General features: G+C 43.7%; 3 non-coding genes across 3 annotated transcripts; all 3 read left to right on the forward strand.

Moving 5' to 3' along the window:
• Positions 1-9,744: 9,744 nt before the first annotated feature.
• Positions 9,745-9,817, forward strand: trnav-cac (transfer RNA valine (anticodon CAC)). Its single transcript has one exon. It is a non-coding gene; the product is annotated as a tRNA-Val (tRNA).
• Positions 9,818-10,363: 546 nt separating this feature from the next.
• trnav-cac (transfer RNA valine (anticodon CAC)) lies at positions 10,364-10,436 on the forward strand. The gene has a single exon. It is a non-coding gene; the product is annotated as a tRNA-Val (tRNA).
• Positions 10,437-12,011: 1,575 nt separating this feature from the next.
• trnav-cac (transfer RNA valine (anticodon CAC)) lies at positions 12,012-12,084 on the forward strand. Its single transcript has one exon. It is a non-coding gene; the product is annotated as a tRNA-Val (tRNA).
• Positions 12,085-15,667: the final 3,583 nt, after the last annotated feature.

The raw sequence follows: 15,667 nt of genomic DNA on the forward strand, positions 1-15,667 counted from the left end.
GCCTTACAAGCAGATCCGGCATGTGGCCATCATTATAAGTATGAAGGTCTGGTCTTCAGCTCGACAGACTCTTACTGACCTTTCGATTTAAGACTAAAGATCAACAATGTCCGGAAACAACATCAGCGACTTCGATTTAAACGAGTTTTTAGGCAAGTCTTCAGATTATTTTCATTGACTCAGAGCGTGTTGTGTGCATGTATTGTAAATAAGGCTATAACATCTGTTTTAAGTTCTGTAAAATTATTTTTCAGCCAGTCAACAGGAGTTAATTCCCAACGCTGAGGAGATCATCTGGAACAACGACGGTAAGATTTTTGTGTTTGCGCTCATGGGTTCTTATGTATGGGTGTGTGTGGTTTTAAAGCGGCTCATTAGAGTTATGAAAACGTTTTAATATATATTAATGCCGGTCTCTTTAATTACACAGAAACTATCGAAAGGTCTGTGATTAATGTCTCCGAGGATCGACCAAGAGAAGTGGTTGTCCCTAGACAGGCTGTCTGCCGACCGGGTAAGAACTAAACCCCTGTTTGTTTGTATAACGTTTCTGTAAGATGTTTGAGTCCAGTTTTGTTAATTTTAAAAAATTATCCTGTCTAACAGTATTAAGAAACGTGGTTCGAGACAACGAAAGGCCTTCCACATCGAGGGCTTGTTTCGTTTTACCTTCGAGAACCGTAACCTTTCAAGAATCTGAAAGGCCGTCAGCCCCGGTATCTGATAGCTGTGAGTATATGTCTGCAGCCTGTAAGAGGTTAAAGCTTTTTATAAAGCGGTGTGGTTAAAGGTTAAACATGTCTCTTACCTTCACAGCGGTGCAAAAAGCTAAACCAGCCAAAAAACATAAGAAACGATTATTCTGTGGAGGTAAGTAAGATCTTTCAAACTTTAATGTTTTTAAAAGGGCTTTGTTTGCCCGTTGAGGGCTAATATTTAAGCGATGGGTGACCGTTTCCTGTAGGGCGGGGGGTTCTGGGAAAGATCTTTAGAAGTCCGGACAGGTCTAGGCTTGTTTCTGGGGAACGTGTTTAGAAATGACCGATTGCCGTACCGTCTGGTTAGGAAGTAAAGCCGTCCGAAAGGGTTTAGTAAGTTGTTTGGCTTATCTCCCGCTATTATACTTCTGATTTAAAGTGGTTGTAGGAAAAAGCTTGAAGGTGTTCATTGTATTTAATATTTAAACAGATCGTGAAAACGTTTGTGAAACAGGAAGTCCCGGGATCAGGAAGCGTTTACACTTGGAACGTTCGTTTAAAAATGAAATGTTGTTGTGTGTGTGTGTGTTTTATTAACAATATTACAGTTTTTAAAGAAACATTTAAGAAACAGTTTATTTACAGTGGCTTCTCTGTTTTACATTTATTATCAAGTCCTAATAAATATATTGTCTGTAAATAATAAGGCGTTGTAGTGAATGTCTAAGGCTATTTTCAAAGGTCTAAAAAAGCTAAAGCTTTTGAATGTCCAGGACATGTTGTTTTAATTTTGATTTCTGTCGCCGTTTAAAGATGTAAATGTAATGTATATTTTTATTCTTCCCTAGACTCTTGGGATAGTCATTCTGTGGATGAGCTATTGAGGACAATTACCCCGTCTAAGTGGGATCAAACATCTTCCCCGGTGAGATCACCGAGAGGATCCCCCACGGTGGTCTTGGAGACCCCCCAACATCTACTCAGGCCACAGCCTTCTGGGGGTAATTCAACACCCCAGATTCAGCCCGCCGCATTGTCGGGCGGAACAAATACAGGCATCCAACAACCTCAGGGGTCGCCGTCAGTCAGGGCGGACACACCACCCAACGACGGCCTGGTTTCAACATCGTCCCCCCAGACCCGTTTCTTGGCTACAGAAACGCGGAACAGTACCCCGCGCTTGGCCAGGGTGTCACCGCAAAGGCCTTCTTGGTCTCCGTCCATGAGTATACGCTCGCTCCCTGCCTCCTTCGACCGAGATTTACCGGAGCGACCATCCTTTGAAGCTGAGCCAGGCCACCAGACCCCGGAGCTACTTCCTGAAGGTCGGCATGAGTTGCTACATACTTTGTTACAAAATCAAAGACTTCTGTTAGTGGGGCAAAACCTGGTGATAGAGAGCCAAAACACCCTTATTAATACCCTTACTAACGAATTGTACCGTATTTAATGTTTTAATAGACACAAAACGCCTTACTATTGTGGGTTGTTGGAAAAATAAAAAATACATTAAAAAATGTCCTGACTTGGTAAAAGAACTCACAAACTAAAGGATTATGAACAAGCTAGGGCCCCAAAAAGACCTTCCCGAGAGAACATCCCCGGCCCTGTTGTGAACTCCTCTGATGTCCCAATGAACCTGGAACTATTACAAATGATAAATGATTTAAATAACCCCCAATTACCACCGATAGAATGTGAATTAACAGACTTACCGGTGAACCCCGACCTGTTACAGATGGTCAATGATCTAAATAACCACCTCCCACCGGTAGCGCTTATAGAGGTTCACCCCCTAGTTCACCCCGATTTGTTTGAAATGGTGGAGGCTTTGGAGGAGCTACCCCGACCAAATTCTGCCCCTATTATAAATGAATTGAGACAATTAGAACACAGGATGGCGGCAGAAACAGCCATCACTTTAGAGGAGGGTCTTGACATTAACCGGTTGGATATCTTTGAAGGACTTTTACAGGCTTTAAATGAGCTTCCTCAAAAAGGCGGTTTTGTAGATGTCAGCAGTGGGGGTGTTCGGAATGTGGAGGGTTCTGAGACTGATAAGGCTGTGGAGGACATGCTCTGTGAGAATGTAGGGGGTGAAGGCTTTGTTCAAAATGATGATGTGTCCAAGAGTACCAGTGATGCCGTGATTATAGATAGACCGGCCTATAACACTATATAACATGTTTGAGAAACATGCCGGCCAGAAGCAAAAGACATGCAGAATATATCCTGCACAAAATGGTTCAGAAACCGCGGGTAACGGCTTGGAATGAACAGGGTGAATTTGTTTTTAAAGGACAACTGATCAAAGGTTCACACATGTTTGATTTGTTGAAGAGTGTCACTAGCACTAATAAGGTACCCGATAGTCGCCGACCTGTAGGCTGGAATGCTTTCCTACAGGCGATGGCCTGTCTGAACATGCCCCAATCCACAGTTCCTAACCAGGAAACGCGACAAAAAATCCATCTGTGTAAAGAGGTGGAGCCTGATCTGACTCCGATATCTCATTACTCTGACCGTGCTGAGCGACCATCCTCAGGATCTATCCATCGTTGGGAAGCTTATTAATCTCATGTTTTTATTTGTCTCCCCTGTAAATAATGACCCGACAAACAATTTTTTATTTATTTTTTTTTAATTTCAAATGTTGTACATTTATTTATAACATAACCCCTGCTTTGTATTAGAATTGTTTTGAATAAAAACAAAACTAATGATTCAAAGGCTGTTTTCATTATTTTTTCACCTTAACACGCATGACATCTTTTAAAATCCTCACAAGAACACCCCATCTGTATACATGGCTGGCTAGGGTCGTAAGTCATTGTGTTATAAGGGGGGGTCCACAGTGTACTGACAAACTCTGCCACTTTTTTATCATTTTGGCCTAAATCCTCACTGTACAAGGCCATAATATCGGGGTATGACCATTCCTTTAGATATATGATATAAGAAAAACACACAGTGTTGACCACAAGTGAAGGTCTGAAGACTTTGTACTTGACGACCGCTGTAAATGGTTTCTTGACAGTTGTTGAGCAGAAAGTTATTGATCTTCCGAGGGAAAGGTCTGAAATCCGGGGGGTTTCCATAGGAATCAAAAAATTCACCACGGTGGTCCTCCCTTAGATAAATAGCCAGCCAATGTTCTCCGGGCATATTTTTAGGGTGTGTGTTGATTATGTACATTGCAGGTAAATTCTTGATCTTAAATTTAGGCAGCTGATCGCAGGCGTAGACTCCTTGAAACAGTTTCCGTGAGCCGGCCAGGGCATTCATGATGTGGTTGAGCTCTCTGGTGTTCATTTTAATAATAATCATACAGAACGTTTCTCCTCTGATTCACCTCAATAATATTGTCAAACACAGCATACACAACCATATTTACAGTGCGTGGTAGAGGCTGCTTGAAACGCATCTCCAAACGCATATTGCCCGTCTTCATCAGTGAAAAATGTTGTCCACACTCTTCGTCAGGGGTCAGGTTGAAACCGTACAGGGTGTAACCGCTGCAGTATTCCCGGCGATCGATCTTCAGAGTTTGATCCTTGAGATGGCGACCCGTAGCCAGTACTAGACTGTAATATTCACGAACCGCATTGCCGTTTTCAAAGTCAGGTTGAAAAGGTCTGGATGGAACCTGCACACCATCGACGTACAACGCTATAAATTCCGCGTTATAATGTTTAAAGTTAAAGGGGTTCTTGTTGTAAACCCCGGTAAATGCATCATTATCCACGAGACCTATAATAACCTGTTTTGGGAGCTGTCCTAGAAACAGATTTTCCTGGTTCATCACCCGTGTCCCTGCGGGGATACTGTGGACTTTCATATAGACTCTTTCGATCGGGTACTTGGCGTTTGCCGTCATTAACGCCTGCGTGTGTCCTAGTTTAACCGCCGGGGAGACGGACACTTTTTTCACAAACAGCGAGGCCGATAATATGGTCAGTTTATATTTTTCAGTATCAGGGGTCATCAGACAAAAAGCACTTTTACTACGGATCATTTTAATTTTAATGTCTACCCTGTTGAGCATGAGTTTTTCTTGGAAAAATATGTCTGCATGGTTATGCCCCATTAGCTCAAAGGTCCTCCCTTCTGTTGAAGAGGCCGTTCTTTTTTGAAAACCCTTATTGAGTCCCTCTGGATTCTTGTCGTCCATAGCTTCCGTGATGTCTTTGAAGAAAAGGCCGGGGCTGAACTGTTTGCTCAGGGTCTCCTCACTATAATTAAGGATACACTCCATCATGGCTCTATAGGGGTAAGTATTGCTGCTTTGACTAATGAGCCGATCTCCCAGGGTCACATCCACCTGTGAAAACATGGTGGCCACCGGGTAATTGATGACCCCAGCGTTGGCCGTCTTCTCGATTGCATCGCCATCCTCATCAGTCACTTTACAGTTTATTAAAATAAATGTGTTATTCAAATCAATATAATCCTCGCCATTGCCAGCTATAAAAAACTCCAGAGGGGCCGTGTCTGAAATTTCCACGATATGTTGGAGAATGAGAGATTCTTCGTTTTTTGTTAGCCACGGATCTTCGTCTCCCCCTGGTGGACACATGCTGTTTCTTCTTTTACCCCCCCTCCTCGCCATTACCATGAGACCCGAACCCTCCTGATGCTCATGGCTAGCTGCCCGGTTCATAACATTGGTGAACACGTCACTAACAATATTTTTAGCCGCTGATTTCAAGTGGGGTCTGGCTATAGCAAAGCCTCTCCTAAGCAGGGGTACGGCCATTCTAAAGAGACCACGAAAGAGTCCTCCTAGACCGGCGCCATACATTGTGGGGGCTCCTACAATACCGGGCAAGCCGTTCCCGGCTTGCATCTTGTAATAATCCACATAGGCGCTAGGATCTACATAACCCCTCGAGGTAGCCATTTTAATAATGTACACACTGTTTCAGGGGTCGAAAATGTAGTTTGACAATAACTTTACCGAAGCGGAAGGGTACGTTGATATTCTGATCCGATTTTACTTCGATCGTGATGTTGTCAAAGTGGGTCTTTGAGACTGGTACGTAGTGTGGCTTGTCATAAGTAATTGTGACCATGTCATTGCTTTTACCTTTAATAAGTACATTTCTCAAAAGGGGGACATAACTATCCCCGACCCTCTGGTGGGTTATGATATCCGTATACACATAAAGAGTGTAAAAGCCGCCCCACCACTTCTGAGAACCTGCTCTCTGTGTCAGAATAGAACCCTAATATACGCCCCAGTTGGCCGCTGGTTTGAATGCTAATACCTGGTTTTGACACCTTGTACACTCTGTTTTTAATAGGGTTGTAATATAGCTTGATGTTGGGGGTGCCTTCTGAGAACTGTTTATGCATCTCATCTAATATTTTATCCACATTGTCATAATAACCTCCTCGTATCGTGAATATCCATTGATTTTAACATCATCAAAAATGGCGAAGGTGGCATCCTTATCTTGTAAAACAGCCCAAGTGTAAGGATACTGTATTTCCGCCAACCCCACTTCCCACGACCCCCTTAGATCTATAGATTTTCCAAATTGTACCGTGTAACTGGATATTTCATTTTTAGGGTATATATCGAGAGAGGCGTTACTGGGTAGAGTCACGTAGAAGCCTCCTGATTCCATCTTGAGTACCGAAAGTAATGCCCCCAACACACCCACGGGCATGTTGTTATAAGGATTGAATATCGCAAACCTGTTGTTCCGGGACCCAACTATTGAACTTTTCAGGCCATCCAAGCCATTTCACCAACACGTATTTTTTCCGGTTCTGGGTTTTTTCAGCTAATATCTTTTCAACTCTGTATACACTGTCTTTACCCACAATCATTTTTTGTAACTCGGCTTCGTAAAACGTTCCTTCTATATCCTCCCCGTCATAGTCTTTTAACCGGTACACGGGGGGGTCTCTAGCCAACTGTTCGGTAACTGTAAAATATTCGTCAGAAAATGTTTGTTCATAACCTTTGGCAAAAGTACTCCTTAGCTTTGAAACGCGAACCACATCACCGATGTTGAACTTATAAGTAGTTTTTCCCTTCTTAATAAATGGTCCGTATAATTCTTTATAGACCTTAAAAGAATTACTTTGATCAACATCTATAGGCTTCATTTTAATACTGGTGTGATACCCTTGGTTGTAAGCATCGATAAAATCCTGAACTTTATCAAAATACTTGAACGTGTTGACCGCTGTAAAATATCTCCAGATTTTGGTCTTCATGGTGCGGTTAAACCTCTCCACTACCGATGCCTTAAGCTCATTACCGGTGGTGAAATGATGTATTTTGTGTCTCTTCAGTAGATTCTGAAATTCTCTGTTGAGAAACTCTTTTCCTTTATTAGTCTGCAGTTTTTTAGGACATCGACCCTGGGACAATATATCCTTGTCACCGCCCGACCTGTTTTATTATGTAGAATGCGAGCCCAGGCATATTTTGATAACACATCGATACACATCAACATCAATTTGTGACCATTGTTATGTTTTGATAAATTTGACATATCGACTAGATCCATTTGTCATTGTGAGTCTATGTCAGTTGCATATACGCGGTTTCTTTTAAAGTTAATCCTGAGAGGTTTATGTAAGGTATAGGCGTCTTGTTCCCGTAACCATTCTGAAACAACCACATCATTAACCTTCACTCCGGCCTCAGCGAGTCCTCTTTGAAAACTCTTCTTACCCGCCAAACCCCCAATCTTGGCTGGGTTGTAGTATAGTTCCTGCATTTGGGGAGCTTGCCGAGTCATTCTGTCAAATAACCACACAGACCCACACTATGCGCAAAGTTTTTATACAAGGTTTTTTATTCAACTTCAGGAGAGCAGATACCCCTTTTTAGACATTTGAGAAAAGTATAACATACACAACAATTTTTTCTACGGTCCAGACAAAAAGAAATCAGATGATTGGTTACTTGATCTATATCAACAAATATACCTGTTTCTTTATCTTGTAGGCACACACCTCAGTTACATATGTAAATAAAACAACAATATGACCTATTTTAAAAGTAAACAGAGGTGTATTAAACATGCTCAGCAAAAGGTCATACAGATGTTGATGAAATGGCCTAATATCATTCTTGGCCCCCTTGAGCGCTTCATCCCAGTGTTCGTACCCCCCGGTCTTTGTTACAGCAGCCATTCACTTTTCCAGGTTTGAAAGTTGATCCTCATCGATGGTTAAATCTGTAGAGAAAAGGCTCGCGTTGGCTACTTTTCTGTCAAGCACATGGTGTAATAGCGCTCTCAGGTTAGCTGCAGAGTGTTGATGACAGAACCAGTTGCAGAAGCAGTCCAGAACATTCCCCATGTTCAAAGTCCCTTAGTTCAGGTCAGAGTCTGAATCAGTGGCGTAGATGTCGAATTCCTCGTCGCTGCCCCCAGCTTTAACTTCTTTACCGAAGAAATAAGCTTTTAGCTTGCCAGCGGTTTTTCTACTCGGCTCATCCAGGTCATTGAGCAGCTGCCCAAGTTTCTCTATTATAAACGGCTCCTTTTTCAGCTCCAGCAAAATCTCATCTATGATTTTCTGGACTTGTCCCACAGTTACATGTATGTGGGAGTAAGACAGCGCCTTGATTAATGCCGGTTTCAGCCACGGTTTGTTCAGTCTTCTGTAAAACACGTTGAAATACAACAGGAAATAGTAACGGTCTGGTTCAAACAAACAACTGTGTCTCAACTGACTGGGGTGATTCACTTCACACCCCCGACAGACTTCTTTCAGAGCTCGGTCGATGAGAGCACTCAGAATATACACCAGGGTGCTTTTAACCACTCTGCTTACTTGGTCACATACCCCGGGCATAAATCCTGCATCTTCATCACGCCATTGGGACAGTCCGATGCTCATTGGGTCGCCTGGTGGTTTGTGGGGTGTTTCTACATCCATTGGACTGACCCCCTCCTGAGACGCACAGACGGTAGACAGTTCGGCAAAATCGAGGCCCTCCATGAGCTCCAGAGGCTGGGGATCCCCGAGACTCATTTGGACATCCATCGCACCGCATGTTGTTTCGTCCTGAGGGACCGGGGTCTGAGGTCTTGGAGAGTAACCGCAGTCAAAGGGTTCCAGAGTGTATACAAAATCTGGGGAATAGAACCAGGGGTGATCCCGGGTTTGAAGAGGCCTGTAGAGCCTGTCGACGTCCGCAGCTTTCGGGTAAGACATTCTCTTTAATTTTAAACCATGAATTAATTGTTGCGCCTTTTATCCTATCTCTTCACTACGTCACGACACACCGCCCTCTTAGAAGAGAGTAGCCCCTGAGCCGTCAGACCCCCCTCCAAAACCCCACACGTCGTCTGTTTTATCATCGTCGTCGTCATTCAAGGGGGATATATAATCCATAATCCAGCATATTCTCCTTCTAACCAAATCCAGTTGCGAACATTTGGTCAAGATGTCAAAACCATCATTTATACAGTTTATGACCTCTTTCAAGAACGGCCAGTCCACGGCGTCAAACATAATTTCAGTAACCTGTTTTTCTGGATCCTCCACACCCCCTTCAATAGGGTTTGTAATCAGGGTACTGCTAAACAAAACCTTACGATCTGTAGTTTGAGTTAGACTCTTCACCACTCTACCGTAGTTCTGCAAGCTTTCCCATTCACACCTTTCAAAACCCTGAGTCGGAGACTCCATTTCGCATTCTCTTGGACCCTCTTGCAAGCCTTCTAGAGTCTTATCCACAAGCCCCAGATCTCTCCAGGCCATCACCTTCAACCAGTCCTCATAAGAGTATTCAATTACCGTCTCAAAAGGTTCCAACGTACCCTCCTTCTCTCCCAAAGCAAAAAGCTCCACTCCAACATAGCTGGGATCCCTTTTAAAGCGCAGGGCGACCTGCCTTTGAAAGAGTTTCCAAAGTGTCCTGATGTGCCCTTTAGCAATGCCAAACAGGTCTGTGAAAATGGCATCCTTTCGCGGCACTTCAGACGCCATCTCACAGTCTAGCCGACCTGAAATGCCTGAGCCCGTTTTACCAGCCGGCTTTGATAGGAGTTATTCGAAACACCAGGACGGGTTGGTTTCCGTAGTGTAGTGGCTATCACGTTTGCCTCACACGCGAAAGGTCCCCGGTTTGAAACCGGGCGGAAACAGCCTGCTGTGGGCCGGCCCTTTTCGTCCTGCTTGCCCTCGTGGTTCCCCGGAGGCGGTTAGGTGGCTTTTCTTCATTGGAGTGCCCGAAAATGGTGCACTCAGAGCGTCCGTCAATCGACAGGTTGAAATTGTAAATGCTGGTGTAGGCACTTTTAATTAAAATCTGATGATGAAGTTATTGTTGTTGTTGTTGTTGTTCTTGTTGTCGTCGTGGTCGCCGTCATTATTATTGTTAAAGTAAAGCTACCGTAAGGTGTAGAAGGCACAATAGCTCTGTGATTGTCTGATGGTGGCACAAGACAAGCAGCAGCTGTTTGAACAAGCCATTGAGCATCACCTTGTTGGGGTAAGTGTAAGTCTTGTCATAGCTCAGGGCGTTCTTCCTTTGAAAGAGTTTTCAAAGTGTCCTGATGTGCCCTTGAGCAATGCAAAATAGGTCAGTGAAAATAGAAACCTTTATCTCACAGGCTGGCCCACGGGAAACGCCTGTGTGCGTTTTACCAGCCGGCTTCGATAGGAGTTATTCGAAACACCAGGACGGGTCGGTTTCTGTAGTGTAGTGGCTATCACGTTTGCCTCACACGCGAAAGGTCCCCGGTTCGAAACCGGGCGGAAACAACCCGTGGTGCACGCGTGCCAGTGCCGTGTAACCCGTCCCCCATCTCTCTGCCCCAAGGGTGGCTGTCGTTTTCTCTTCCTCGGAGTGGCAAGAAATCCTGACCTTGAGAACAAACGATGTAAGAAGGGTAGCTTTGCGAGGCGCTGGAACTGACACTTTTAAAATCGATACATGTTGTTGCTGTTACAATACGACCGTAGCAGGATCGGCGACATTGCTGTTACTCTTATGTAGTTGAAGGCGCAAAATAGCTCTGATAGTCTGGTGGTGACGGAAGACCACCAGCCGTTTGAACAAGCCATTCAGCATCACCTTGTTGGGCTAAGTGCAGGCACTGTCTGATCGCAGGGCGTCCTGCCTTTGAAAGAGTTTCCGAAGTATCCCGAAATCGGTGCACTCAGAGCGTCCGTCCGTCGACAGGATGAAATTGTAAACGCTGGTGTAGCCACTTTTAATTAAAATCTGATGATGATGATGATGATGATGTTGTTGTTGTTCTTGTTGATGTTGTTGTTCTTGTTGTTGTTCTTGTTGTCGTCGTGGTCGCCGTCATTATTATTGTTAAAGTAAAGCAGTAGTTAGATTTGTTGCTACCGTAAGGTGTAGAAGGCACAATAGCTCTGATAGTCTGGTGGTGAAGGAAGACCACCAGCCGTTTGAACAAGCCATTCAGCATCACCTTGTTGGGTTAAGTGCAGGCACTGTCAGAGCGCAGGGCGTCCTGCCTTTGATAGAGTTTCCAAAGTGTCCTGATGTGCCCTTGAGCAATGCAAAATAGGTCAGTGAAAATAGAAACCTTTATCTCACAGGCTGGCCCACGGGAAACGCCTGTGCGCGTTTTACCAGCCTGCTTCGATGGGAGCCATTCGAAACGCCAGGACGGGTCGGTTTTACCAGCAGTCTCCAACGGTAACCGTTCTAAGCAAGAGGTGACGGTGTCAGTTTCCGAAGTGTAGCGGTTATCACGTTCTCCTAACGCACGAAAGGTCCCCGGTTTGAAACCGGGCGGAAAGAGCCTGCTGTGGGCCGGCCCTTTTCGTCCTGCTTGCCCTCGTGGTTCCCCGGAGGCGGTAGGTGGCTTTTCTTCATTGGAGTTCCCGAAATTGGTGGACTCAGAGCGTCCGTCCGTCGACAGGTTGAAATTGTAAACGCTGGTGTAGCCACTTTTAATTAAAATCTGATGATGATGTTATTGTTCTTGTTGTTGTTGTTGTTGTTCTTGTTTTTCTTTTTGTCGTCGAGGTCGCCGTCATTATTATTGTTAAAGTAAAGCTACCGTAAGGTGTAGAAGGCACAATAGCTCTGTGATTGTCTGATGGTGGCACAAGATGAGCAGCAGCTGTTTGAACAAGCCAGTGAGCATGACCTTGTTGGGGTAAGTGTAAGTCTTGTCATAGCTCAGGGCGTTCTTCCTTTGTAAGAGTTTCCAAAGTGTCCTGATGTGTCCTTGAGCAATGCAAAATAGGTCAGTGAAAATAGAAACCTTTATCTCACAGGCTGGCCCACGGGAAACGCCTGTGCGCGTTTTACCAGCCGGCTTCGATGGGAGCCATTCGAAACACCAGGACAGGTCGGTTTCCGTAGTGTAGTGGCTATCACGTTCGCCTCACACGCGAAAGGTCCCTGGTTCGAAACCGGGCGGAAACAAACCGCGGTGCACGCGTGCTAGTGCTTTGTTATCTGTCCCTGTAACGCGGCCGGCCATCGTTTTCTCTTCCTCGGAGTGTCAAGAAATCCTGACCTTGAGAACAAACGATCACAGAAGGGTAGCTTTGCGAGGCGCTGGAACTGACACTTTTAAAATCGATACATGTTGTTGCTGTTACAATACGACCGTAGCAGGATCGGCGACATTGCTGTTACTCTTATGAGTAGATAGTAGGGTTTTATGGGCGCGGCCTATTTTGTTATGACGTATGCCCTAAGCTTATTAATATTCCTACGTCATAATTGGGGGGCGTGATTTTAGGTAGAGTTATTTCCTTAATTATTCCTACGTCATATCCGTCAGAAAGTGTACACCCATAAAACCCTGAACAACAAGGCCGCCCATAACCTGTTGTTCTTGTTGTTCTTGTTGGTCAACTGTAGAGTGTGAATGGGTCGGCTCTTCCTGTAGTGTTTGGGGGTCTTTTTTAAATATACATGTAATGATCTTATAACGGTTTAGATTTACTAAACCAACAAGTTCTGCTGTCTGTAATGGTCCCAGGTCTTAACAATGCCAGTTTTGAATAGTGCGTTTATCATATTCACACTGTCTCTGTCTGTCTCTCTCTCTCTCTCGCCCAATCATTTTATAAGATCAACAAGTTCTGTTGTCTGTTATGATCCCAGGTCCTAACAATGCCTGTTTTGCATAGGGTACTTATGTTATCCACACTGTATCTGGCTCTGTCTCTCCCCTCAAATTTAATTAAAAATAAAATTAAAAAAGAGGGTGTGTGTGTGGGTGTTTGTGTGTATAGGTTAATTGTTTAAAAAAAAAAAAAAAAAAAGCTGTGGTTATATTTTATCTCTCACATAATGTGTTCAGTCGTTTTACTTAAATACATTCTAGGGTCTTAAAGCTCATAAGAGTTAGACTTAAGATAAGGATATGCTTTTAAGGTATTTTAGCAGTCTCAATCCCTGATGATAAGGAATCGTTTAAAAAATAAAAACAACTGATCACTCAATGCTAAATAGATCACAACACTCAAGGCTAAATCACTCACACCATGGGTGGCGGGGGTGGGCTCAGACAACAGTACGTATGGCATGTGGTATCAAAACATTAAGAATACTTTTAACCTATATAATTTATAAGCTTTGTAAAATAAACCCAAATATCTCTTTTGCGGGGATAAACGCTGTTCTGAGTAGTTTGTGACTTGTTTAATACCAAACAAAGCATCGCTATTAAAAAAAAAAAAAAAATCACTGTAAAGGCGCTAGTTATTTTTGATCTTTATAGTTATTTTCTTGGCTCAGGTTGTTTTTTAGCGCTTATAAAGGCCTGAAATATTCTTAGTGGTTTGTTGACTATAGGTCTTGATGCTTAAAAATGTTTTTTTGAGAGACCTAAAGGTTCTAATAAAAGTTTAGAGTAGAGAGGAAGAGATCGTCTCCATCTTGGTTTCTATTTGAAATTTGATGCAGTGTCATTTTATTGGTTGGTTTTGATATGTTAATTGGTAACAGGGCGGCACAAAGGCCAGACCAGAACAATGCCTTACAAGCAGATCCGGCATGTGGCCATCAGTATAAGTATGAAGGTCTGGTCTTCAGCTCGACAGACTCATACTGACCTTTCGATTTAAGTCTAAAGATCAACAATGTCCGGAAACAACATCAGCGACTTCGATTTAAACGAGTTTTTAGGCAAGTCTTCAGATTATTTTCATTGACTCAGAGCGTGTTGTGTGCATGTATTGTAAATAAGGCTATAACATCTGTTTTAAGTTCTGTAAAATTATTTTTCAGCCAGTCAACAGGAGTTAATTCCCAACGCTGAGGAGATCATCTGGAACAACGACGGTAAGATTTTTGTGTTTGCGCTCATGGGTTCTTATGTATGGGTGTGTGTGGTTTTGAAGCGGCTCATTAGAGTTATGAAAACGTTTTAATATATATTAATGCCGGTCTCTTTAATTACACAGAAACTATCGAAAGGCCTGTGATTAATGTCTCCGAGGATCGACCAAGAGAAGTGGTTGTCCCTAGACAGGCTGTCTGCCGACCGGGTAAGAACTAAACCCCTGTTTGTTTGTATAACGTTTCTGTAAGATGTTTGAGTCCAGTTTTGTTAATTTTAAAAAATTATCCTGTCTAGCAGTATTAAGAAACGTGGTTCGAGACAACGAAAGGCCTTCCACATCGAGGGCTTGTTTCGTTTTACCTTCGAGAACCGTAACCTTTCAAGAATCTGAAAGGCCGTCAGCCCCGGTATCTGATAGCTGTGAGTATATATCTGCAGCCTGTAAGAGGTTAAAGCTTTTTATAAAGCGGTGTGGTTAAAGGTTAAACATGTCTCTTACATTCACAGCGGTGCAAAAAGCTAAACCAGCCGAAAAACATAAGAAACGATTATTCTGTGGAGGTAAGTAAGATCTTTCAAACTTTAATGTTTTTAAAAGGGCTTTGTTTTGCCCGTTGGGGGCTAATATTTAAGCGATGGGTGACCGTTTCCTGTAGGGCGGGGGGTTCTGGGAAAGATCTTTAGAAGTCCGGACAGGTCTAGGCTTGTTTCTGGGGAACGTGTTTAGAAATGACCGATTGCCGTACCGTCTGGTTAGGAAGTAAAGCCGTCCGAAAGGGTTTAGTAAGTTGTTTGGCTTATCTCCCGCTATTATACTTCTGTTTTAAAGTGGTTGTAGGAAAAGGCTTGAAGGTGTTCATTGTATTTAATATTTAAACAGATCGTGAAAACGTTTGTGAAACAGGAAGTCCCGGGATCAGGAAGCGTTTACACTTGGAAGGTTCGTTTAAAAATGAAATGTTGTTGTGTGTGTGTGTGTTTTATTAACAATATTACAGTTTTTAAAGAAACATTTAAGAAACAGTTTATTTACAGCGGCTTCTCTGTTTTACATTTATTATCAAGTCCTAATAAATATATTGTCTGTAAATAATAAGGTGTTGTAGTGAATGTCTAAGGCTATTTTCAAAGGTCTAAAAAAGCTAAAGGTTTTGAATGTCCTGGACATGTTGTTTTAAGTTTGATTTCTGTCGCCGTTTAAAGATGTAAATGTAATGTATATTTTTATTCTTCCCAAGACTCTTGGGATAGTCATTCTGTGGATGAGCTATTGAGGACAATTACCCCGTCTAAGTGGGATCAAACATCTTCCCCGGTGAGATCACCGAGAGGATCCCCCACGGTGGTCTTGGAGACCCCCCAACATCTACTCAGGCCACAGCCTTCTGGGGGTAATTCAACACCCCAGATTCAGCCCGCCGCATTGTCGGGCGGAACAAATACAGGCATCCAACAACCTCAGGGGTCGCCGTCAGTCAGGGCTGACACACCACCCAACGACGGCCTGGTTTCAACATCGTCCCCCCAGACCCGTTTCTTGGCTACAGAAACGCGGAACAGTACCCCGCGCTTGGCCAGGGTGTCACCGCAAAGGCCTTCTTGGTCTCCGTCCATGAGTATACGCTCGCTCCCTGCCTCCTTCGACCGAGATTTACCGGAGCGACCATCCTTTGAAGCTGAGCCAGGCCACCAGCCCCCGGAGCTACTTCC

This window comes from Amia ocellicauda (assembly GCF_036373705.1).
Source record: "Amia ocellicauda isolate fAmiCal2 chromosome 11 unlocalized genomic scaffold, fAmiCal2.hap1 SUPER_11_unloc_5, whole genome shotgun sequence".
Lineage (NCBI taxonomy): Eukaryota > Metazoa > Chordata > Actinopteri > Amiiformes > Amiidae > Amia > Amia ocellicauda.